Below are 11,439 nucleotides of genomic sequence, written 5' to 3' on the forward strand. Positions count from 1 at the left end.
GCCTTGTAGAATGAGTTTGGGAGTGTTCCAGCCTCTGCTATATTTTGGAAGAGTTTGAGAGGGATACGCGTTAGCTCTTCTCTAAATGTTTGATAGAATTTGCCTGTGAAGCCATCTGGTCCTGGGCTTTTGTTTGTTGGAAGATTTTTAATCACAGTTTCAACTTCACTTCTTGTGATTGGTCGGTTCATATTTTATATTTCTTCCTGGTTCAGTCTCGGCAGGTTGTGCATTTCTAAGAATTTGTCCATTTGTTCCAGCTTGTCCATTTTATTGGCATAGAGTTGCTTGTAGTAATATCTCATGATCCTTTGTATTTCGGCAGTGCCAGTTGTTACTTCTCCTTTTTCATTTCTAATTCTATTGATTTGCATCTTCTCCCTTTTTTTCTTGATGAGTCTGGCTAATGGTTTATCAATTTTGTTTATCTTCTCAAAGAACCAGCTTTTAGTTTTATTGATCTTTGCTATCATTTCCTTCATTTCTTTTTCATTTGTGTCTGATCTGATCTTTATGATTTCTTTCCTTCTGCTCACTTTGGGGTTTTTTTGTTCTTCTTTCTCTAATTGCTTTAGGTGCAAGGTTAGGTTGTTTATTTGAGATGTTTCCTGTTTCTTAAGGTAGGACTGTATTGCTAAAAACTTCCCTCTTAGAACTGCTTTTGCTGCATCCCATAGGTTTTGGGTTGTCGTGTCTCCATTGTCATTTGTTTCTAGGTATTTTTTAATTTCCTCTTTGATTTCTTCAGTGATCACTTGGTTATTAAGTAGTGTATTGGTTAGCCTCCATGTGTTTGTATTTTATACAGATCTTTTCCTGTAATTGATGTCTAGTCTCATAGTGTTGTGGTCGGAAAGACAGTTGATACAATTTTAATTTTCTTGAATTTACCAAGGCTTGATTTGTGAACCAAGTTATGATCTATCCCGGAGAATGTTCCATGAGCACTTGAGAAAAATGTGTATTCTGTTGTTTTTGGGTGGAATGTGCTATAAATATCAATTCAGTCCATCCTGTTTAATGTATAATTTAAAGCTTGTGTTTCCTTATTTATTTTCATTTTGGATGACCTGTCCATTGGTGAAAGTGGGGTGTTAAAGTCCCCTACTATGATTGCATTACTGTCGATTTCCCCTTTTATGGCTGTTAGTATTTGCCTTATGTATTGAGGTGCTCCTATGTTGGGTGCATAAATATTTACAATTTTTATATCTTCTTCTTGGATTGATCCCTTGATCATTATGTAGTGTCCTTCTTTGTCTCTTCTAATAGTCTTTATTTTAAAGTATATTTTGTCTGATATGGGAATTGCTACTCCAGCTTTCTTTTGATTTCCATTTGCATGGAATATCTTTTTCCATTCCCTCCCTTTCAGTCTGTATGTGTCCCTAGGTCTGAAGTGGGTCTCTTGTAGACAGCATATATATGGGTCTTCTTTTTGTATGCATTAGGCCAGTCTGTGTCTTTTGGTGGCAGCATTTAATCCATTTACATTTCCGGTAATTATAGATATGTATGTTCTTATTCCAATTTTCTTAATTGTTTTGTGTTTGTTATTGTAGGTCTTTTCCTTCTCTTGTGTTTCTTGCCTAGAGAAGATCCTTTAGCATTTGTTGTAAAGCTGGTTTGGTGGCTTTTGCTTGTCTGTAAAGTTTTTAATTTCTCCATCCAATCTGAATTAGATCCTTTCTGGTTAGAGTAATTTTGGTTGTAGGTTTTTCTCCTTCATCACTTTAAATATGTCCTGCCACTCCCTTCTGGCTTGCAGAGTTTCTGCTGAAAGGTCAGCTGTTAACCTTATGGGGATTTCCTTGTGTTTTATTTGTTGTTTTTCCCTTGCTGCTTTTAATATGTTTTCTTTCTATTTAATTTTTGATAGTTTGATTAATATATGTCTTTGTGTGTTTCTCCTTGGATTTATCCTGTATGGTACTCTCTGTGCTTCCTGGACTTGATTAACTATTTCATTTCCCATATTAGGGAAGTTTTCAACTATAATCTCTTAAAATATTTTCTCAGTCCCTTTCTTTTTCTCTTCTTCTTCTGGGACCCCTATAATTTGAATGTCCATGCATTTAATGTCATCCCAGACATCTCTGAGACTGTCCTCAGTTCTTTTTATTCTTTCTTTAAATTCTGCTCTGCAGCATTTGTTTCCGCTATTTTATCTTCCAGGTCACTTATCCGTTATTCTGCCTCAGTTATTCTGTTATTGATCCCTTCTAGAGTATTTTTAATTTGATTTATTGTGTTGTTCATCGTCGCTTATTTCCTCTTTAGTTCTTCTAGGTCCTTGTTAAATGTTTCTTGCATTTTCTCTACTCTATTTCTAAATAGAAATAGACTGCCTATTTCCTCTTCATTTGTTAGGTCTGGTGGGTTTTACCTTGTTCCTTCATCTGCTGTGTGTTTCTTTGTCTTCTCATTTTGCTAAACTTACTGTGTTTGGGTTCTCCTTTTCGCAGGCTGCAGGTTCGTAGTTTCCGTTGTTTTTGGTGTCTGTCCCTAGTGCCTAATGTTGGTTCAGTGGGTTGTGTAGGCTTCCTGGTGGAGGGGACTAGTGCCTTTGTTCTGCTGGATGAGGCTGGATCTTGTCTTTCTGGTGGGCAGGTCCACCTGTGGTGCTGTATTTTGGGGTGTCTGTGGCCTTATTATGATTTTAGGCAGCCTCTCTGCTAATTGGTGGGGTTGTGTTCCTGTCTTGCTAGTTGTTTGCCATAGGGTGTCCAGCACTGTAGGTTGCTGGTCGTTGAGTGAAGCTGGGTCTTGGTGTTGAGTTGGAGATCTCTGGGAGATTTTCACCATTTGATATTACATGGAACTGGGAGGTCTCTTTTGGACCAGTGTCTTGAATTTGGCTCTCCCACCTCAGAGGCACAGCACTGACTCCTGGCTGGAGCACCAAGAACCTGTCATCCACATGGCTCAGAATAAAAGGGAGAAAAAAATAGAAAGAAAGAAAGAAAAAAAAGAAAGAAAGAAAGAGAAAGAAAGAAAGAAGGAACGAGCATAAAATAAAATAAAGTTATTAAAATAAAAAATAATTATTAAGAAAAATATTTTTTTAAGTAAAAAAAAAAAAAAACCGACAGAACCCTAGGAAATGGTGAAAGCAAAGCTATACAGCGAAAATCTCACACAGAAGCATACACATACACACTCAGAAAAAGACAGAAAGGGGAGAAAATAAACTATCTTTTTCCCAAAGTCCACCTCCTCAAGTTGGGATGATTCATTGTCTATTCAGGTATTCCACAGATGCAGGGTACATCAAGTTGATTGTGGAGATTTAATCTGCTGCTCCTGAGGGTGCTGGGAGAAATTTCCCTTTCTCTTCTTTGTTCACACAGCTCCCTGGGTTCAGTTTAGGATTTGGCCCCACCTCTGTGTGTAGGTCACCTGAGGGCGTCTGTTCTCCGCTAAGACAGGATGGGGTTAAAGGAGCAGCTGATTCGGGGGGCTCTGCCTTATTCAGGCCAGGGAGAGGGAGGGGTACAGATGTGGGGCGAGCCTGCGGCAGCAGAGGCCAGCGTGACATTGCACCAGCCTGAGGCAGGCCGTGCGTTCTCCTGGGGAAGTTGTCCCTGGATCCCGAGACCCTGGCAGTGGTGGGCTGCACAGGCTCCCTGGAAGGGGGTGCGTGGATAGTGACCTGTGCTTTCACACAGGCTTCTTGGTGGAGGTGGCAGCAGCCTTAGCGTCTCATGCCCGTCTCTGGGGTCCGCGCTGTTAGCCGCGGCTTGCGCCCATCCCTGGAGCTCCTTTAGGCGGCGCTCTTAATCCCCTCTCCTCGCACCCCAGGAAACAAAGAGGGAAGAAAAAGTCTCTTGCCTCTTCGGCAGCTCCAGACTTTTTTCCGGACTCCCTCCTGGCTAGCTGCGGCGCACTAACCCCCTTCAGGCTGTGTTCACGCCGCCAACCCCAGTCCTCTCCCTGCGCTCTGACTGAAGCCCGAGTCTCAGCTCCCAGCCCCGCCAGCCCTGGTGGGTGAGCAGACAAGCCTCTCGGGCTGGTGAGTGCGGGTCAGCACCGATCCTCTGTGCGGGAATCTCTCCGCTTTGCCCTCCGCACCCCTGTTGCTGTGCTCTCCTCCATGTCCCTGAAGCTTCCCCCACTCCGCCACCCGCAGTCTCCGCCCGCGAAGGGGCTTCCTAGTGTGTGGAAACCTTTCCTCCTTCACAGCTCCCTCCGACTGGTGCACGTCCCATCCCTATCCTTTTGTCTCCATTTTTTCTTTTTTCTTTTGCCCTACCCAGGTACGTGGGGAGTTTCTTGCCTTTTGGGAGGTCTGAGGTCTTCTGCCAGCGTTCAGTAGATGTTCTATAGGAGCAGTTCCACGTGTAGATGCATTTCTGGTGTATCTGTTGGGAGGAAGGTGATTTCCGCGTCTTACTCTTCCACCATCTTCTCAAATCTCTCCGCAATATTTTTTTGAATGTTCCTCTAGCAAGCAAAACAAAACAGAAAACAAACATCTTGGAATACAACAAACCAAAGAAATTTTTACACAGCGAAGGAAACTATCAACAAAACCAAAAGGCTGCCTACTTAATGGGAGATGAAATTTTCAAATGATATATCTGATAAGGAATTAATATCCCAAATAGACAAAAAACTCATACAACTAAACTTCAAAAAACTTTAAAAAATGGGCAGAGGACCTGAATAGACATTTTTTCCAAAGAAGACATACAGATGGCCAACAGGCACATGAAAAGATGTTCAGTTTCACCAATCATCAGGGAAATGCAAATCAAAACCACACTGAGATATCACCTCACACCTGTCAGAATGGCTATTATCAAAAAATAACAAATAACAAGGGTGGGCGTGGATGTGGAGAAAAGTGAACCCTCACACACTGTTGGTGGGAATGTAAATTGGTGCAGCCACTATGGAAAACAATATGGAGGTTCTCAAAAAAATAAAAAATAGAACTACCATAGGATACAGCCATTCTACTTCTGGGTATTTTTCTGAAGAAAACAAGAACACTAATTTGCAAATATATATGCTTCCCCTATGTTCATTGCAGCATAATTTTCAATAGCCAAGATAGGAAAGCAGCCTAAGTGCCCATCCAATAGATGAATGGATAAAAAAGTGGTATATATATGCAATGGAATATTACTCAGCCATAAAAAAGAATGAAATCTTGCTATTTAGGAGAGCATGGATTGACCTAGAGGGTATTTTGCTAAGTGAAATAAGTCTGGCAGAGAAAGACAAGTACTGTGTGATTTCACTTATATGTGGAATCTAAAAAAACAAAACAAATATAACAAAACAGAAACAGAGTCATAGATACAGAGAATAAACAAGTAGTTGCCAAAGGGGAGGGAGAAGGGGATATGAGTGAAATAGGTGATGGAGATTAACAGGTACAAACTTCCAGTTACAAAATAAATGAGTCACAGAAGTGAAATGTACATCATGTGGAATATAGTCATTAATAATGTAATATATTTGTATAGTGACAGATGGTAACTAGGCTTTTATCGTGGTGATCATTTTGTAATGTGTAGAATTATTGAATCACTATGTTGTACACCCTGAGCTAACATCCTGTTGTAGGTCAGTTATACCTTAAAAAAAACAACCAACCAATCAACCAAACAAACTCATAGAAAAAGAGATTAGATTTGTGGTTACCACAGGCAGAGGGTGGAGGGAGGGGGAATTTGATGAAGACAGTCAAAAGGTATAGACTGCCAGTTATGAGATAAATAAATACTAGGGATGTAATATATAATGATAAATATAATTAATAGTGCTGTATGTTATTTATGAAAGTTGTTAAGGGAGTGACAACTCTCATTACAAGGAAAAAATAATTTTTTTCTTCTTCTTTTTTATCTATATGAGATGATGCATGTTCACCAAAGTTGTTGTGGTAAACATTTAATGATGTATGTAAATCACATCATTATATCTTGATAAAATTTGAAGGAACCCCCCTCCAGAATAACCAAATAAATAAAAGTATAACTAATAAGCAAATAGGGAAAATAAAACAGAATCATAAAAAATAATCCAATAAATCCAAAGGAGGCCAGAAAAGGAGGGGGAAACAAACAAATGAAAAGAACAAATGGGAAAAATAGAAAACAACTAGGAAGATGGCAGATTTAAATGCAGACATATTTATAATTACATTAATGTTCTGAACACTTCAATTCAGATTTGGTGAAAAAAGCAAGACCCATAATACATGGGTCTTGCACAATAAAGGAAACCCACTTCAAATATAGACTTACATAAATCAAGAGTTAAAGCATGGAAAATTTTCCATGCAAATACTAATGAAAAGATAGTGTAGTAGTTGTATTAGTATCAGACTAATTGGACTTCTGAACAAGAAATATTACTGTTACAACCCTCAGAATGGGAGAAAATTTTTGCAAATGAAGCAACTGACAAAGGATTAATCTCCAAAATTTATAAGCAGCTCATGCATATCCATATCAAGAAAACAAAAAACCCAATCCAAAAATGGGCAGAAGACCTAAATAGACATTTCTCCAAAGAAGATATACAGATTGCCAACAAACACATGAAAGAATGCTCAACATCATTAATCATTAGAGAAATGCAAATCAAAACTACAATGATATCACCTCACACCGGTCAGAATGGCCATCATCAAAAAATCTAGAAGCAATAAATGCTGGAAAAGGGAACCCTCTTGCACTGTTGGTGGGAATGTGAATTGGTACAGCCACTATGGAGAACAGTACGGAGGTCCCTTAAAAAACTAAAAATAGAACTACCATACGACCCAGCAATCCCACTACTGGACATGTACCCTGAGAAAACCATAATTCAAAAAGAGTCATGTACCACAATGTTCATTGCAGCACCATGTACAATAGCCAGGACATGGAAGCAACCTAAGTGTCCATAGACAGATGAATGGATAAAGAAGATGTGGCACATATATACAATGGAATATTACTCATCCATAAAAAGAAACGAAACTGAGTTATTTGTAGAGAGTTGGATGGACCTAGGGTCTGTCATACAGAGTGAAGTAGGTAAGAAAGAGAAAAACAAACACCGTATGCTAACACATATATATAGAATGTATATATAAAAAAATGGTTATGAAGAACCTAGGGTCAGGAGAGGAATAAAGACACAGACGTAGAGAATGGATTTGAGGACATGGGGAGGAGCTACAGTGAGCTGGGAGGAAGTGAGAGAGTGGCATGGACATATATACACTACCAAATATAAAACAGATAGCTAGTGGGAAGCAGCCGCATAGCACAGGGAGATCAGCTCCGTGCTTTGTGACCACCTAGAGGGGTGGGGTAGGGAGGGTGGGAGGGAGACACAAGATATGGGGATAGATGTATATGTATAGTTGATTCACTTTGTTATAAAGCAGAAACTAACACACCATTGTAAAGTAGTTATACTCCAATAAGGATGTTAAAAAAATAAAAAATTAAATTAAATTAAAAAAGAAGGAAATATTACTGTTGGTAAAAGGGGGCATTCCATAATGATGAATGGTTAATTTGCAAGAGGACATAATAGTTCTAAATATGTCTGCACCTAATTACATAGTTCAAATACATAAATAATAAATGATGGTACAATAATTTTGTTGGTTGGTTTGGTTTATGCCAGTTACCAAATGCTGTGACAAAGTTGCTGCTCTGTCAGCACCACCACCACTCATAAACACACACACACACACACACACACACACACTTCTTCTCATACTTTAGATTCTCTTACAATTTTTGGTTAAATCAGTATTTAGTATTAAATTATTATGACCAGGTAAGTATTGTTTACAGCAGAATCACACACTGAAGTAACTATGAATACACTTCCTTCTTGAACCAATCTGAGAATCAACTTCATACTCATCAGATTAACAAAAGTTAAAAACTCTGATGCAGTTGAATTTTGGTGAGGATGTGAAGAGAGGGACCTTACTGTTGATGTGCCTGTGAATTGCCCCATCCATTCTGAAGGGCAATTTCTCTGGATATGGAACAGTGGGCATGGGTTTTCCACACATTTCAGAAACTCCACTTCTAGGGGCAAACCCAACAGATACTCTCATCTATATGCCATTGACACTAGGCACTATTGTACCATAGTTTGTAATAGGAAAACTGAGGAAAAAATACAAGTAATCATAGGAAAATGGATAAACAAATTGTGAAGCTGAACCGTTACATAGCAGTTAATATTGATGAACTTTGACTATGTGTATCTAAATGGGTGAACTTCAGAAACCTAATGTTCAGTAGGACAACATGGATGTTAACACAATAATAAATACAGTGATAACTGTAAGGAAGGAAGAAGTTTTCCTCTACCTTCCAGTTTCTTCTAGTTGTGAAACGGCACAACTCGTCTCAGGACTTAATGAAGCTCAGGCTCTTTATGTCTTGGCACAGAAAAAATTCAGTGAGGGAAAAAGTGATAGGTAAAGAGTGGATTTATTAGTATAGGATGCCTGTGAAGAATACAAGAGGGCAGGCAGGAGAGCTCTGCCCTGAGAACTAAGCGGGCTATGTTTTTATAATCAAAGGAGAAGTGGGAAAGAGGAGAAGACCACCTTCTTCCTCATTCTTTGAGTAGACATCAAGCTTACATCATCAGCTTCTCCTTTGTGTCAGGTGGGGAAGTTTTTGACCCTATATGGTCAAACTCGGACAGTCATGGCACTGTTCAAATCAGCAGAAGGGTGATAACATATACTAAAATATGTTAAATCATCTCAAGTTTCACTATAATGAGGGTCTTCTACTTTGGAATGTCACCTTTCCCCTATATTTCTGTCCTCAGTCCATGCAGAGCTGCACGTCCGAAGGATCATTATCTTACTGACCTTGACTAGCAGGATGCAGGCCTCATGTTTTCACTTAATGGCCTGGGGCAGATCTTGTGCTTTTATTGCATGGTTTCATTGTTAAGCAGGCCTGTTTTGTGTCACACTATTCTGATTACTTTCCTGAGTGATTATTAACTTACAATGGTCTCCCAAAGTTTCCTCTCTATCTATAATCCCCTAGTGGGATTTCCAAAACTAGCTGTGCAACTATCCTAATCTATCCCTATCAGTTGGTCTGAGAACTAAATGGACATGAGGTAGATAAACAGAAGAAGATCAAACAAAAGTTTAATAACATGTATACCTGTGAGAGACTCGGGAGAACAGAGTAACTTGCCAAAATAGCCAAAGCCCTCACCTTAAATACCATCTTCAGCTAAAGAGAAAAGAGGATGCTAGGGGTAGTGGTTTGGGACTTCAAATGGGAAGAAGCCAAGTCACATGGGGATAGAAAAGCAAATGTTTGGTAAGCAAATGTTTGCTGGGCCATGCAGAGACAATGGGACACAGAGTGGATTCTGATCTCCAGGCCCTGCTGAGTTTCCCACACACACCTAGCATGTGTTCTCTGGAGATAGCTGTATTCTGTTAACAGGCACTTTATCTATATTTTTAGACAGCTAAGGGAGAGGTAACAACAAAAACTTCCTGAGTCTTGTTTCTTAAAAATAATCAGCCTAAATTAATCTTCATGTCAAAGAGACACATTTTTGGGTGGCAAATTTTTCTCCCCTATATAACCTTTATTCAAAGTTTGAAAATAAATCAAATGATGCATTTGTTCATTATAGTTATAAACTTATAAAGTAATAGTAATAAAATATGCATAGGAATGATAAACAGCAAATTCAGGATCATGGTTACTTCTAGGGAGGGAGGATACAAGTGGTACAAGAGATTTAAAACGTTTCCATAAGTTTTAGAAAAATGAGGTAGATATATTACAGTGTCAAGACTTGATAGAGCTAGGTGGTGGAAACACAGATGTTCATTGTTTTTCTTTGTACTTTATGTTAGGCATTATATCATAATTTTTTTAAAAGAAAAGAAAATGCACTTTCATAAAATTGTCCCTCCTGAAAGATGTCTGGTAAAGAAATCCCTCTCTGCCCTTGCAGCCTGAATTTGATTTAGAATCTGCCGACTCTAGGCAAAGTGCCTAGTCGCTAGACAGTTTCTGAGGCCTTCAGTTTTATGGCTCAGGCACTTTTCCTAGAATCGACTGATAAATTGGGGGGAAGTGGATCTTAAGATAGGGTGTAAAATTGCATGTGTATATGTGCATCATCGTAGGAAGAAGATCTGTTGCTTACATTAGATTCTCAAAGGGTCTGCTGTGTAACAAACCACCACCATATCTAGGGCAGTAAAATAACACTTTCTTAAGCCTGCCACGCTGAGCAGGAATTCAGGCAGGGTGCGGTGGGAATGGCTTGTATCTGTCCCATGGTGACTGGAACTTTGGCTCGAGTGGCTTGAATAGTTGTACGTACAGTATACGCTTGGGGCCTTGGTTCTGGCAGTTGACTTGTTTCCTCAAATTTTCTCCTGGTTGAATCTGGTGGGCCTGGAATGGCCAAAAATTTCTTTGCTCTTTCTTGGGGGCTGGGCTCTGATGGCTCTAACAGAAGCAGACTGGGTTTCTCTCTCTCAGCACAGCCTTTTCACACAGGTAGCTTGAACTTCCTCACAGCATGGCACTCTCAGGGTGGTGGGACTTCTCACCTGGTGGTTGGCTTCTCTCAGAAAGAGCATTACAGGACATGGGAAGTGGAAGCTGCCAGTCTCTTAACATCTGGATGTGGAAAGGAACACAATAAAACCCTCTCCTCTGTCAAAGGTGTTCTGTTGGTCAAAGCAGTCAGAGAGCCTCTCCAGATTCACAGGGAGGGACTTGATTAGCATAACTCTTTCATGGTACAAATGGGAGCCCAGGCCTTGACAGCCGACGTGCCGGGAGGTGTCCTAACTCTTGTCCTGTGTACCTTCCATGGGTGGCAGTGGTGGACACACGTTAGTGACATCATCTCTAGAGTCACACACACTTGGGTCCAAACCCTGGTTACACCCCTCATTAGCTGTTTCACTTTGGGCTGCTTATTCTTTGAGCCTCAGTTTCTTCCTCTGTGAAATGAAAATTGTAACAAGTCCTTACCTTGTGGGGTTGTTGGAAAGGCTGGGTGGTAGATGATCAGCACTCAAGAAACACTAACTGTTATTGTCCAGGCTCCCTGTTATGTACGTGGCATTCTGAACTTTCCCTTTGTAGTATTTGTCACAACTGTAATCAGTTTTATGGTACATACTGTGTGGTATCTGCATTCCCCATGTGGCTAGAAGTTCTCTGAGGGCAGGAATCATCTGTCTTGTGTTTGGCTTTATTCCTAATGCCCAGCAGAGCAGCAAACACACAGGGTACATACTGAATGAATGAATGCTTCCATGTATGCAGAGTTGCTGGGTGTTAAATGGTTTGAAAAGCACAGGATTTGAAATTATGTGTTATTGGGCCTTCTAAGCTATGTATCAGCAGTATTATTCTTTCCATAGAACTTCTGCTAGTTTAGTATGAAAAAGGTCAA

The sequence above is a fragment of the Hyperoodon ampullatus genome (genome assembly GCF_949752795.1).
Source record: "Hyperoodon ampullatus genome assembly, chromosome: 11".
Taxonomy (NCBI): Eukaryota; Metazoa; Chordata; class Mammalia; order Artiodactyla; family Ziphiidae; genus Hyperoodon; species Hyperoodon ampullatus.